Source organism: Salvelinus alpinus, chromosome 12 (genome assembly GCF_045679555.1).
Source record: "Salvelinus alpinus chromosome 12, SLU_Salpinus.1, whole genome shotgun sequence".
NCBI classification, from domain to species: Eukaryota; Metazoa; Chordata; class Actinopteri; order Salmoniformes; family Salmonidae; genus Salvelinus; species Salvelinus alpinus.
In genome coordinates this window covers 58,974,716-58,987,168 of record NC_092097.1, presented here as the reverse complement: position 1 = coordinate 58,987,168, position 12,453 = coordinate 58,974,716, and the positions used below count along the sequence as shown (strand labels likewise).

Here is a 12,453-nt window from a genome sequence, read left to right as displayed (position 1 = left end):
GATTTATTGTGATGGTGTAGACTATATTACATGGATTTATTGTGATGGTGTAGACTATATTACATAGATTTATTGTGATGGTGTAGACTACATTACATAGATTTATTGTGAAGGTGTAGATTATATTACATGGATTTATTGTGATGGTGTAGGCTATATTACATGGATTTATTGTGGTGGTGTAGACTATATTACATGGATTTATTGTGATGGTGTAGGCTACATTACATGGATTTATTGTGGTGGTGTAGACTATATTACATGGATTTATTGTGATGGTGTAGACTATATTACATAGATTTATTGTGATGGTGTAGACTATATTACATGGATTTATTGTGAAGGTGTAGAATATATTACATGGATTTATTGTGAAGGTGTAGAATATATTACATGGATTTATTGTGATGGTGTAGACTATATTACATGGATTTATTGTGAAGGTGTAGATTATATTATATGGATTTATTGTGATGGCGTAGACTATATTACATAGATTTATTGTGATGGTGTAGACTACATTACATAGATTTATTGTGAAGGTGTAGATTATATTATATGGATTTATTGTGATGGCGTAGACTATATTACATAGATTTATTGTGATGGTGTTGACTATATTACATGGATTTATTGTGATGGGGTAGACTATATTACATGGATTTATTGTGATGGTGTAGGCTACATTACATGGATTTATAGTGATGGTGTAGACTATATTACATAGATTTATTGTGATGGTGTAGACTATATTACATGGATTTATTGTGATGGTGTAGACTATATTACATAGATTTATTGTGATGGTGTAGACTATATTACATGGATTTATAGTGATGGTGTAGACTATATTACATAGATTTATTGTGATGGTGTAGATTATATTATATGGATTTATTGTGAAGGTGTAGACTATATTACATGGATTTATTGTGATGGTGTAGACTATATTACATAGATTTATTGTGATGGTGTAGACTATATTACATGGATTTATAGTGATGGTGTAGACTATATTACATAGATTTATTGTGATGGTGTAGATTATATTATATGGATTTATTGTGAAGGTGTAGACTATATTACATGGATTTATTGTGATGGTGTAGACTATATTACATAGATTTATTGTGAAGGTGTAGATTATATTATATGGATTTATTGTGATGGCGTAGACTATATTACATAGATTTATTGTGATGGTGTAGACTATATTACATGGATTTATTGTGATGGTGTAGACTATATTACATGGATTTATTGTGATGGTGTAGACTATATTACATGGATTTATTGTGATGGTGTAGACTATATTACATGGATTTATTGTGATGGTGTAGACTATATTATATGGATTTATTGTGATGGTGTAGACTATATTACATGGATTTATTGTGGTGGTGTAGACTATATTACATGGATTTATTGTGATGGTGTAGACTATATTACATGGATTTATTGTGATGGTGTAGACTATATTATATGGATTTATTGTGAAGGTGTAGACTATATTACATAGATTTATTGTGATGGTGTAGACTATATTACATGGATTTATCGTGATGGTGTAGACTATATTACATAGATTTATTGTGATGGTGTAGACTATATTACATGGATTTATAGTGATGGTGTAGACTATATTACATAGATTTATTGTGATGGTGTAGATTATATTATATGGATTTATTGTGAAGGTGTAGACTATATTACATGGATTTATTGTGATGGTGTAGACTATATTACATAGATTTATTGTGAAGGTGTAGATTATATTATATGGATTTATTGTGATGGCGTAGACTATATTACATACATTTATTGTGATGGTGTAGACTATATTACATGGATTTATTGTGATGGTGTAGACTATATTACATGGATTTATTGTGAAAGTGTAGAATATATTACATGGATTTATTGTGATGGTGTAGACTACATTACATGGATTTATTGTGATGGTGTAGGCTATATTACATGGATTTATTGTGGTGGTGTAGACTATATTACATGGATTTATTGTGATGGTGTAGGCTACATTACATGGATTTATTGTGGTGGTGTAGACTATATTACATGGATTTATTGTGATGGTGTAGACTATATTACATAGATTTATTGTGATGGTGTAGACTACATTACATGGATGTATTGTGATGGTGTAGACTATATTACATGGATTTATTGTGAAGGTGTAGAATATATTACATGGATTTATTGTGATGGTGTAGACTATATTACATGGATTTATTGTGAAGGTGTAGATTATATTATATGGATTTATTGTGATGGCGTAGACTATATTACATAGATTTATTGTGATGGTGTAGACTATATTACATGGATTTATTGTGATGGTGTAGACTATATTACATGGATTTATTGTGATGGTGTAGGCTACATTACATGGATTTATAGTGATGGTGTAGACTATATTACATAGATTTATTGTGATGGTGTAGACTATATTACATGGATTTATAGTGATGGTGTAGACTATATTACATAGATTTATTGTGATGGTGTAGATTATATTATATGGATTTATTGTGAAGGTGTAGACTATATTACATGGATTTATTGTGATGGTGTAGACTATATTACATAGATTTATTGTGAAGGTGTAGATTATATTATATGGATTTATTGTGATGGCGTAGACTATATTACATAGATTTATTGTGATGGTGTAGACTATATTACATGGATTTATTGTGATGGTGTAGACTATATTACATGGATTTATTGTGATGGTGTAGACTATATTACATGGATTTATTGTGATGGTGTAGACTATATTACATGGATTTATTGTGATGGTGTAGACTATATTATATGGATTTATTGTGATGGTGTAGACTATATTACATGGATTTATTGTGGTGGTGTAGACTATATTACATGGATTTATTGTGATGGTGTAGACTATATTACATGGATTTATTGTGATGGTGTAGACTATATTACATGGATTTATTGTGAAGGTGTAGACTATATTACATAGATTTATTGTGATGGTGTAGACTATATTACATGGATTTATAGTGATGGTGTAGACTATATTACATAGATTTATTGTGAAGGTGTAGATTATATTACATAGATTTATTGTGATGGTGTAGACTATATTACATAGATTTATTGTGAAGGTGTAGATTATATTATATGGATTTATTGTGATGGCGTAGACTATATTACATAGATTTATTGTGATGGTGTTGACTATATTACATGGATTTATTGTGATGGTGTAGACTACATTACATGGATTTATTGTGATGGTGTAGACTATATTACATGGATTTATTGTGAAGGTGTAGACTATATTACATGGATTTATTGTGATGGTGTAGACTATATTACATGGATTTATTGTGATGGTGTAGACTATATTACATGGATTTATTGTGATGGTGTAGACTATATTACATGGATTTATAGTGATGGTGTAGACTACATTACATGGATTTATTGTGATGGTGTAGGTAGACTATATTACATAGATTTATTGTGATGGTGTAGACTATATTACATGGATTTATTGTGATGGTGTAGACTATATTACATGGATTTATTATGATGGTGTAGACTATATTACATGGATTTATTGTGATGGTGTAGACTATATTACATGGATTTATTGTGATGGTGTAGACTACATTACATGGATTTATTGTGATGGTGTAGACTATATTACATGGATTTATTGTGATGGTGTAGGTAGACTATATTACATGGATTTATTGTGATGGTGTAGACTATATTACATGGATTTATAGTGATGGTGTAGACTATATTACATGGATTTATTGTGATGGTGTAGACTATATTACATGGATTTATTGTGATGGTGTAGACTACATTACATGGATTTATTGTGATGGTGTTGACTATATTACATGGATTTATTGTGATGGTGTAGACTATATTACATGGATTTATTATGATGGTGTAGACTATATTACATGGATTTATTGTGATGGTGTAGACTATATTACATGGATTTATTGTGATGGTGTAGGCTACATTACATGGATTTATAGTGATGGTGTAGACTATATTACATGGATTTATTGTGATGGTGTAGACTATATTACATGGATTTATTATGATGGTGTAGACTATATTACATGGATTTATTGTGATGGTGTAGACTATATTACATAGATTTATTGTGATGGTGTAGACTATATTACATGGATTTATAGTGATGGTGTAGACTACATTACATGGATTTATTGTGATGGTGTAGACTATATTACATGGATTTATTGTAATGGTGTAGACTATATTATATGGATTTATTGTGATGGTGTAGACTATATTACATGGATTTATTGTGATGGTGTAGACTATATTACATGGATTTATTGTGATGGTGTAGACTATATTACATGGATTTATTGTGATGGTGTAGACTATATTACATAGATTTATTGTGATGGTGTAGACTACATTACATAGATTTATTGTGAAGGTGTAGATTATATTACATGGATTTATTGTGATGGTGTAGGCTATATTACATGGATTTATTGTGGTGGTGTAGACTATATTACATGGATTTATTGTGATGGTGTAGGCTACATTACATGGATTTATTGTGGTGGTGTAGACTATATTACATGGATTTATTGTGATGGTGTAGACTATATTACATAGATTTATTGTGATGGTGTAGACTACATTACATGGATTTATTGTGATGGTGTAGACTATATTACATGGATTTATTGTGAAGGTGTAGAATATATTACATGGATTTATTGTGATGGTGTAGACTATATTACATGGATTTATTGTGAAGGTGTAGATTATATTATATGGATTTATTGTGATGGCGTAGACTATATTACATAGATTTATTGTGATGGTGTAGACTACATTACATAGATTTATTGTGAAGGTGTAGATTATATTATATGGATTTATTGTGATGGCGTAGACTATATTACATAGATTTATTGTGATGGTGTTGACTATATTACATGGATTTATTGTGATGGGGTAGACTATATTACATGGATTTATTGTGATGGTGTAGGCTACATTACATGGATTTATAGTGATGGTGTAGACTATATTACATAGATTTATTGTGATGGTGTAGACTATATTACATGGATTTATTGTGATGGTGTAGACTATATTACATAGATTTATTGTGATGGTGTAGACTATATTACATGGATTTATAGTGATGGTGTAGACTATATTACATAGATTTATTGTGATGGTGTAGATTATATTATATGGATTTATTGTGAAGGTGTAGACTATATTACATGGATTTATTGTGATGGTGTAGACTATATTACATAGATTTATTGTGATGGTGTAGACTATATTACATGGATTTATAGTGATGGTGTAGACTATATTACATAGATTTATTGTGATGGTGTAGACTATATTACATGGATTTATTGTGATGGTGTAGGCTATATTACATGGATTTATTGTGGTGGTGTAGACTATATTACATGGATTTATTGTGATGGTGTAGGCTACATTACATGGATTTATTGTGGTGGTGTAGACTATATTACATGGATTTATTGTGATGGTGTAGACTATATTACATAGATTTATTGTGATGGTGTAGACTACATTACATGGATTTATTGTGATGGTGTAGACTATATTACATGGATTTATTGTGAAGGTGTAGAATATATTACATGGATTTATTGTGATGGTGTAGACTATATTACATGGATTTATTGTGAAGGTGTAGATTATATTATATGGATTTATTGTGATGGCGTAGACTATATTACATAGATTTATTGTGATGGTGTAGACTACATTACATAGATTTATTGTGAAGGTGTAGATTATATTATATGGATTTATTGTGATGGCGTAGACTATATTACATAGATTTATTGTGATGGTGTTGACTATATTACATGGATTTATTGTGATGGGGTAGACTATATTACATGGATTTATTGTGATGGTGTAGGCTACATTACATGGATTTATAGTGATGGTGTAGACTATATTACATAGATTTATTGTGATGGTGTAGACTATATTACATGGATTTATTGTGATGGTGTAGACTATATTACATAGATTTATTGTGATGGTGTAGACTATATTACATGGATTTATAGTGATGGTGTAGACTATATTACATAGATTTATTGTGATGGTGTAGATTATATTATATGGATTTATTGTGAAGGTGTAGACTATATTACATGGATTTATTGTGATGGTGTAGACTATATTACATAGATTTATTGTGATGGTGTAGACTATATTACATGGATTTATAGTGATGGTGTAGACTATATTACATAGATTTATTGTGATGGTGTAGATTATATTATATGGATTTATTGTGAAGGTGTAGACTATATTACATGGATTTATTGTGATGGTGTAGACTATATTACATAGATTTATTGTGAAGGTGTAGATTATATTATATGGATTTATTGTGATGGCGTAGACTATATTACATAGATTTATTGTGATGGTGTAGACTATATTACATGGATTTATTGTGATGGTGTAGACTATATTACATGGATTTATTGTGATGGTGTAGACTATATTACATGGATTTATTGTGATGGTGTAGACTATATTACATGGATTTATTGTGATGGTGTAGACTATATTATATGGATTTATTGTGATGGTGTAGACTATATTACATGGATTTATTGTGGTGGTGTAGACTATATTACATGGATTTATTGTGATGGTGTAGACTATATTACATGGATTTATTGTGATGGTGTAGACTATATTATATGGATTTATTGTGAAGGTGTAGACTATATTACATAGATTTATTGTGATGGTGTAGACTATATTACATGGATTTATAGTGATGGTGTAGACTATATTACATAGATTTATTGTGATGGTGTAGACTATATTACATGGATTTATAGTGATGGTGTAGACTATATTACATAGATTTATTGTGATGGTGTAGATTATATTATATGGATTTATTGTGAAGGTGTAGACTATATTACATGGATTTATTGTGATGGTGTAGACTATATTACATAGATTTATTGTGAAGGTGTAGATTATATTATATGGATTTATTGTGATGGCGTAGACTATATTACATACATTTATTGTCATGGTGTAGACTATATTACATGGATTTATTGTGATGGTGTAGACTATATTACATGGATTTATTGTGAAAGTGTAGAATATATTACATGGATTTATTGTGATGGTGTAGACTACATTACATGGATTTATTGTGATGGTGTAGGCTATATTACATGGATTTATTGTGGTGGTGTAGACTATATTACATGGATTTATTGTGATGGTGTAGGCTACATTACATGGATTTATTGTGGTGGTGTAGACTATATTACATGGATTTATTGTGATGGTGTAGACTATATTACATAGATTTATTGTGATGGTGTAGACTACATTACATGGATTTATTGTGATGGTGTAGACTATATTACATGGATTTATTGTGAAGGTGTAGAATATATTACATGGATTTATTGTGATGGTGTAGACTATATTACATGGATTTATTGTGAAGGTGTAGATTATATTATATGGATTTATTGTGATGGCGTAGACTATATTACATAGATTTATTGTGATGGTGTAGACTATATTACATGGATTTATTGTGATGGTGTAGACTATATTACATGGATTTATTGTGATGGTGTAGGCTACATTACATGGATTTATAGTGATGGTGTAGACTATATTACATAGATTTATTGTGATGGTGTAGACTATATTACATGGATTTATAGTGATGGTGTAGACTATATTACATAGATTTATTGTGATGGTGTAGATTATATTATATGGATTTATTGTGAAGGTGTAGACTATATTACATGGATTTATTGTGATGGTGTAGACTATATTACATAGATTTATTGTGAAGGTGTAGATTATATTATATGGATTTATTGTGATGGCGTAGACTATATTACATAGATTTATTGTGATGGTGTAGACTATATTACATGGATTTATTGTGATGGTGTAGACTATATTACATGGATTTATTGTGATGGTGTAGACTATATTACATGGATTTATTGTGATGGTGTAGACTATATTACATGGATTTATTGTGATGGTGTAGACTATATTATATGGATTTATTGTGATGGTGTAGACTATATTACATGGATTTATTGTGGTGGTGTAGACTATATTACATGGATTTATTGTGATGGTGTAGACTATATTACATGGATTTATTGTGATGGTGTAGACTATATTACATGGATTTATTGTGAAGGTGTAGACTATATTACATAGATTTATTGTGATGGTGTAGACTATATTACATGGATTTATAGTGATGGTGTAGACTATATTACATAGATTTATTGTGAAGGTGTAGATTATATTACATAGATTTATTGTGATGGTGTAGACTATATTACATAGATTTATTGTGAAGGTGTAGATTATATTATATGGATTTATTGTGATGGCGTAGACTATATTACATAGATTTATTGTGATGGTGTTGACTATATTACATGGATTTATTGTGATGGTGTAGACTACATTACATGGATTTATTGTGATGGTGTAGACTATATTACATGGATTTATTGTGAAGGTGTAGACTATATTACATGGATTTATTGTGATGGTGTAGACTATATTACATGGATTTATTGTGATGGTGTAGACTATATTACATGGATTTATTGTGATGGTGTAGACTATATTACATGGATTTATAGTGATGGTGTAGACTACATTACATGGATTTATTGTGATGGTGTAGGTAGACTATATTACATAGATTTATTGTGATGGTGTAGACTATATTACATGGATTTATTGTGATGGTGTAGACTATATTACATGGATTTATTATGATGGTGTAGACTATATTACATGGATTTATTGTGATGGTGTAGACTATATTACATGGATTTATTGTGATGGTGTAGACTACATTACATGGATTTATTGTGATGGTGTAGACTATATTACATGGATTTATTGTGATGGTGTAGGTAGACTATATTACATGGATTTATTGTGATGGTGTAGACTATATTACATGGATTTATAGTGATGGTGTAGACTATATTACATGGATTTATTGTGATGGTGTAGACTATATTACATGGATTTATTGTGATGGTGTAGACTACATTACATGGATTTATTGTGATGGTGTTGACTATATTACATGGATTTATTGTGATGGTGTAGACTATATTACATGGATTTATTATGATGGTGTAGACTATATTACATGGATTTATTGTGATGGTGTAGACTATATTACATGGATTTATTGTGATGGTGTAGGCTACATTACATGGATTTATAGTGATGGTGTAGACTATATTACATGGATTTATTGTGATGGTGTAGACTATATTACATGGATTTATTATGATGGTGTAGACTATATTACATGGATTTATTGTGATGGTGTAGACTATATTACATAGATTTATTGTGATGGTGTAGACTATATTACATGGATTTATAGTGATGGTGTAGACTACATTACATGGATTTATTGTGATGGTGTAGACTATATTACATGGATTTATTGTGATGGTGTAGACTATATTACATGGATTTATTGTGATGGTGTAGGGGAGGGGAAGGGAGGGGAGAGAACAGGGACAGAGGGAAGGAAGAAGGGAGGAGGGTTTGAGGACTCTAGGGTGAATTAAAACCTCTCAGGCTAACTGATGACATGACTCAGAAAATATCTGGGCTGTTCCTCTCAGCGGACAGTCATGAAGAATGAGAGAAAGGATAAGAAAAGAGGAGAGAGAGAGATGAAGAGAGAGGGAGGAGAGAAATAGAGAGGGGGGAGAGAAAAAGAGAGGGAGGAGAGATGAGAGATAGGGAAAGAGAGAGGGAGGAGAGAAAAAGAGAGAGAAACCAATTTTACTTCATAATCATAATGATGATGATGTTGACCAACTCACCCTCACAGACTTCATTCCTGAGCTGGAAGCCAGCAGGACAAGTGACGGTCCTCTCACACACAAACGATCCCACGGTGTTCACACAGCGCTCACTGGCCTGGCAACTGTGCGTGCTGGTCACACACTCATTCACATCTGTTAGGGGGTAGAGAGAGAGAGAAAGAGAGGGTGAGGGACAGAGAGAGTATGGGAGAGAGAGAGATAGAGAAAATAAGAGAAAATGTAGAAAGAGAGAAAGGGAGAGAAAGAGAGAGAGAGAAAGGGAGGGAGAGAGGGAGAGGGGGGAACCAGAAGAGAGAGAGAGAGAGGGAGAGGGGGGAACCAGAAGAGAGAGAGAGAGAGAGAGAGAGAGAGAGAAAGAGAAAGAGAAAGAGAAAGAGAAAGAGAAAGAGAGAGAGAGAGAGAGATAGAGAAAATAAGAGAAAATGTAGAAAGAGAGAAAGGGAGAGAAAGAGAGAGAGAAAGGGAGGGAGAGAGGGAGAGGGGGGAACCAGAAGAGAGAGAGAGAGAGAGGGAGAGGGGGGAACCAGAAGAGAGAGAGAGAGAGAGAAAGAGAAAGAGAAAGAGAAAGAGAAAGAGAGAGAGAGAGAGAGAGAGAGAGTCATGCTCAACATGAGCTCCTGATATATTTGATTTTTTAGGTTTTTAGAATGAGATAAACACTCTAATCGAAGAAGAATTCCAGACAAGAAGTGATGAACAACAACTCTATACATTCAGAATAGAAAAAAAAGTAACTTTGCGCCTCAAGTTAAGAAGTCTTGAGTCTAGCTAGCTAGCTACACAACAAAGACCCAGCCAGCAGACTAACAAGCTAGCCATAAGAAACGAGCTAGAACAAACCTAACAAGGTCAGTTAATACAACTACATCAAACGACCAAACTGAGTGAGTAAACCAAAAAGGAGCACGGACTAACTGTAAACATATCTTCAGTCTTTTGTGTGAGGATTTTTCACTATATTTGCTGATTTTTGAAAGTAGCGCGAACAGCAGACGAACAAATCGGTTGCCATGGCAACGGGGCAGCAGAACATCGCAGCAGTAGCGGTAGTAGCAGAGCGCACAGACACCATGTCCCCACTCCCCCTCAGCGCAGAATCCATTCTCTACCCAAAAAAGGTCAAAAATGACACAATGAGGAAAGCTTTCAAACAGAAACTACTAGAGGAGAGGCCAGAAACCCTTTTTGCAGACCTCTACAAAAACGGTGACGTGAGTAATCTCATCTTCCTCACTGACCAGCCAAATGCATGGCGCTCAGCAGTCTGCTCTCACTACCCATGCATAAAGAAAGAGGGAATCTGTAATGGGTGGAAGCTGAAAATCAAAGAGACAGACGACCCTGACAGCACCATGATAACAATCAACCTCTACAAGACTGGGACTGTCATGGTGCAAGGTAACATCAGGCTGTTTGAAACAGACTTTCAGACCATTAAGGAGAGAGCGGAGAGAGAGAAGGACACCACCAGTGACATGCCCTCCCACAAGACAAACTCCCCCAGCACCACCCTCACCCTTACCCTCCCCACCCAACAAGGCACATCCAGCACCTCTCTTCCCACCATAGTGGAGGACACGCCCCAAGAGGAGAGCGACCCCCTCAGTGCAGAGCAGGCTCAGGCCCTCCTCACCACCATGGCTGCCATGAGGGATGAGTTCACCAAACTGGAGGGGGAGGTGGTCCTGCTCAGGGAGAGCGTGAGCAAACAGCAACCAGACAACCACACCTTAGAGGAGCTCCTAACCAAGGTGAGGACAGAGCAGGACAGCAGCTTTGCAACACAGCTGAAAGAGGTTCAGCAAGAGAGAGACGGACTCAAGAGAGAGCTGGCTGATCTAACAAAGGAGGTGAGAGAGCTCCAAAAAGACAGGCAGAGCAGCAATAAGGAGCTGACCGCACTAAGAGAGGAGCTGCAGGAGAGAAAGAGAGCAGAGGACAGGCTGCAGGAGCAGATAGATCACCACCCTATGACCTGCCCTCACACAGCAGAGGAGCCCAGCTCAACCAGCCAGACTTCCCCAGCCCTGGCTGCTGCACCCCTCCTCCCCAACCCACAGAACAGCCTCCCACTGACAGTGGCTCCCACACAGACCAGCCACACCCCAGCTCCAACACCCACCAGCCCCCCCTCTGCCCCCCCCAGTCCAGAAGAAACACTGGCTGACATCGTCCTGTTAATGGACTCAAATGGGAAGTATGTTCAGGAGAAGAAACTTTTCCCTAGACACAAAACGAGAAAGGTGTGGTGCCCAACAACGCAAAGTGCCATGGAGCTGCTTGATAAGAACCATCTCGGGTCGCCAAGCCACATAATCATACATACCGGAAGCAACGACCTGCGTGCTCAGCAGGAGAGGGTGGCGACTTCACTACGGGGAGTGATTGAGAAGGCCTCCGCAATCTTCCCCAACTCAAGAATCATAGTGTCAACCCTTCTACAGAGGAGGGACTTCCACCCTGCCACAATCCAAAGAATAAACGCCAGCCTATCCCGGGACTG

At 34.3% G+C, this 12,453-nt stretch overlaps 1 protein-coding gene across 1 annotated transcript in view; it reads right to left on the bottom strand.

Moving 5' to 3' along the window:
* The window catches only part of fbln2 (fibulin 2), a 40,555-nt gene extending 30,493 nt beyond the window's left edge, over nucleotides 1-10,062 (bottom strand). The window contains exon 1 of the mRNA XM_071336960.1: nucleotides 9,948-10,062. The gene's annotated coding sequence lies outside the window, so the exon portion shown is untranslated. The remainder of the gene's footprint in view (nucleotides 1-9,947) is intronic.
* Nucleotides 10,063-12,453: the final 2,391 nt, after the last annotated feature.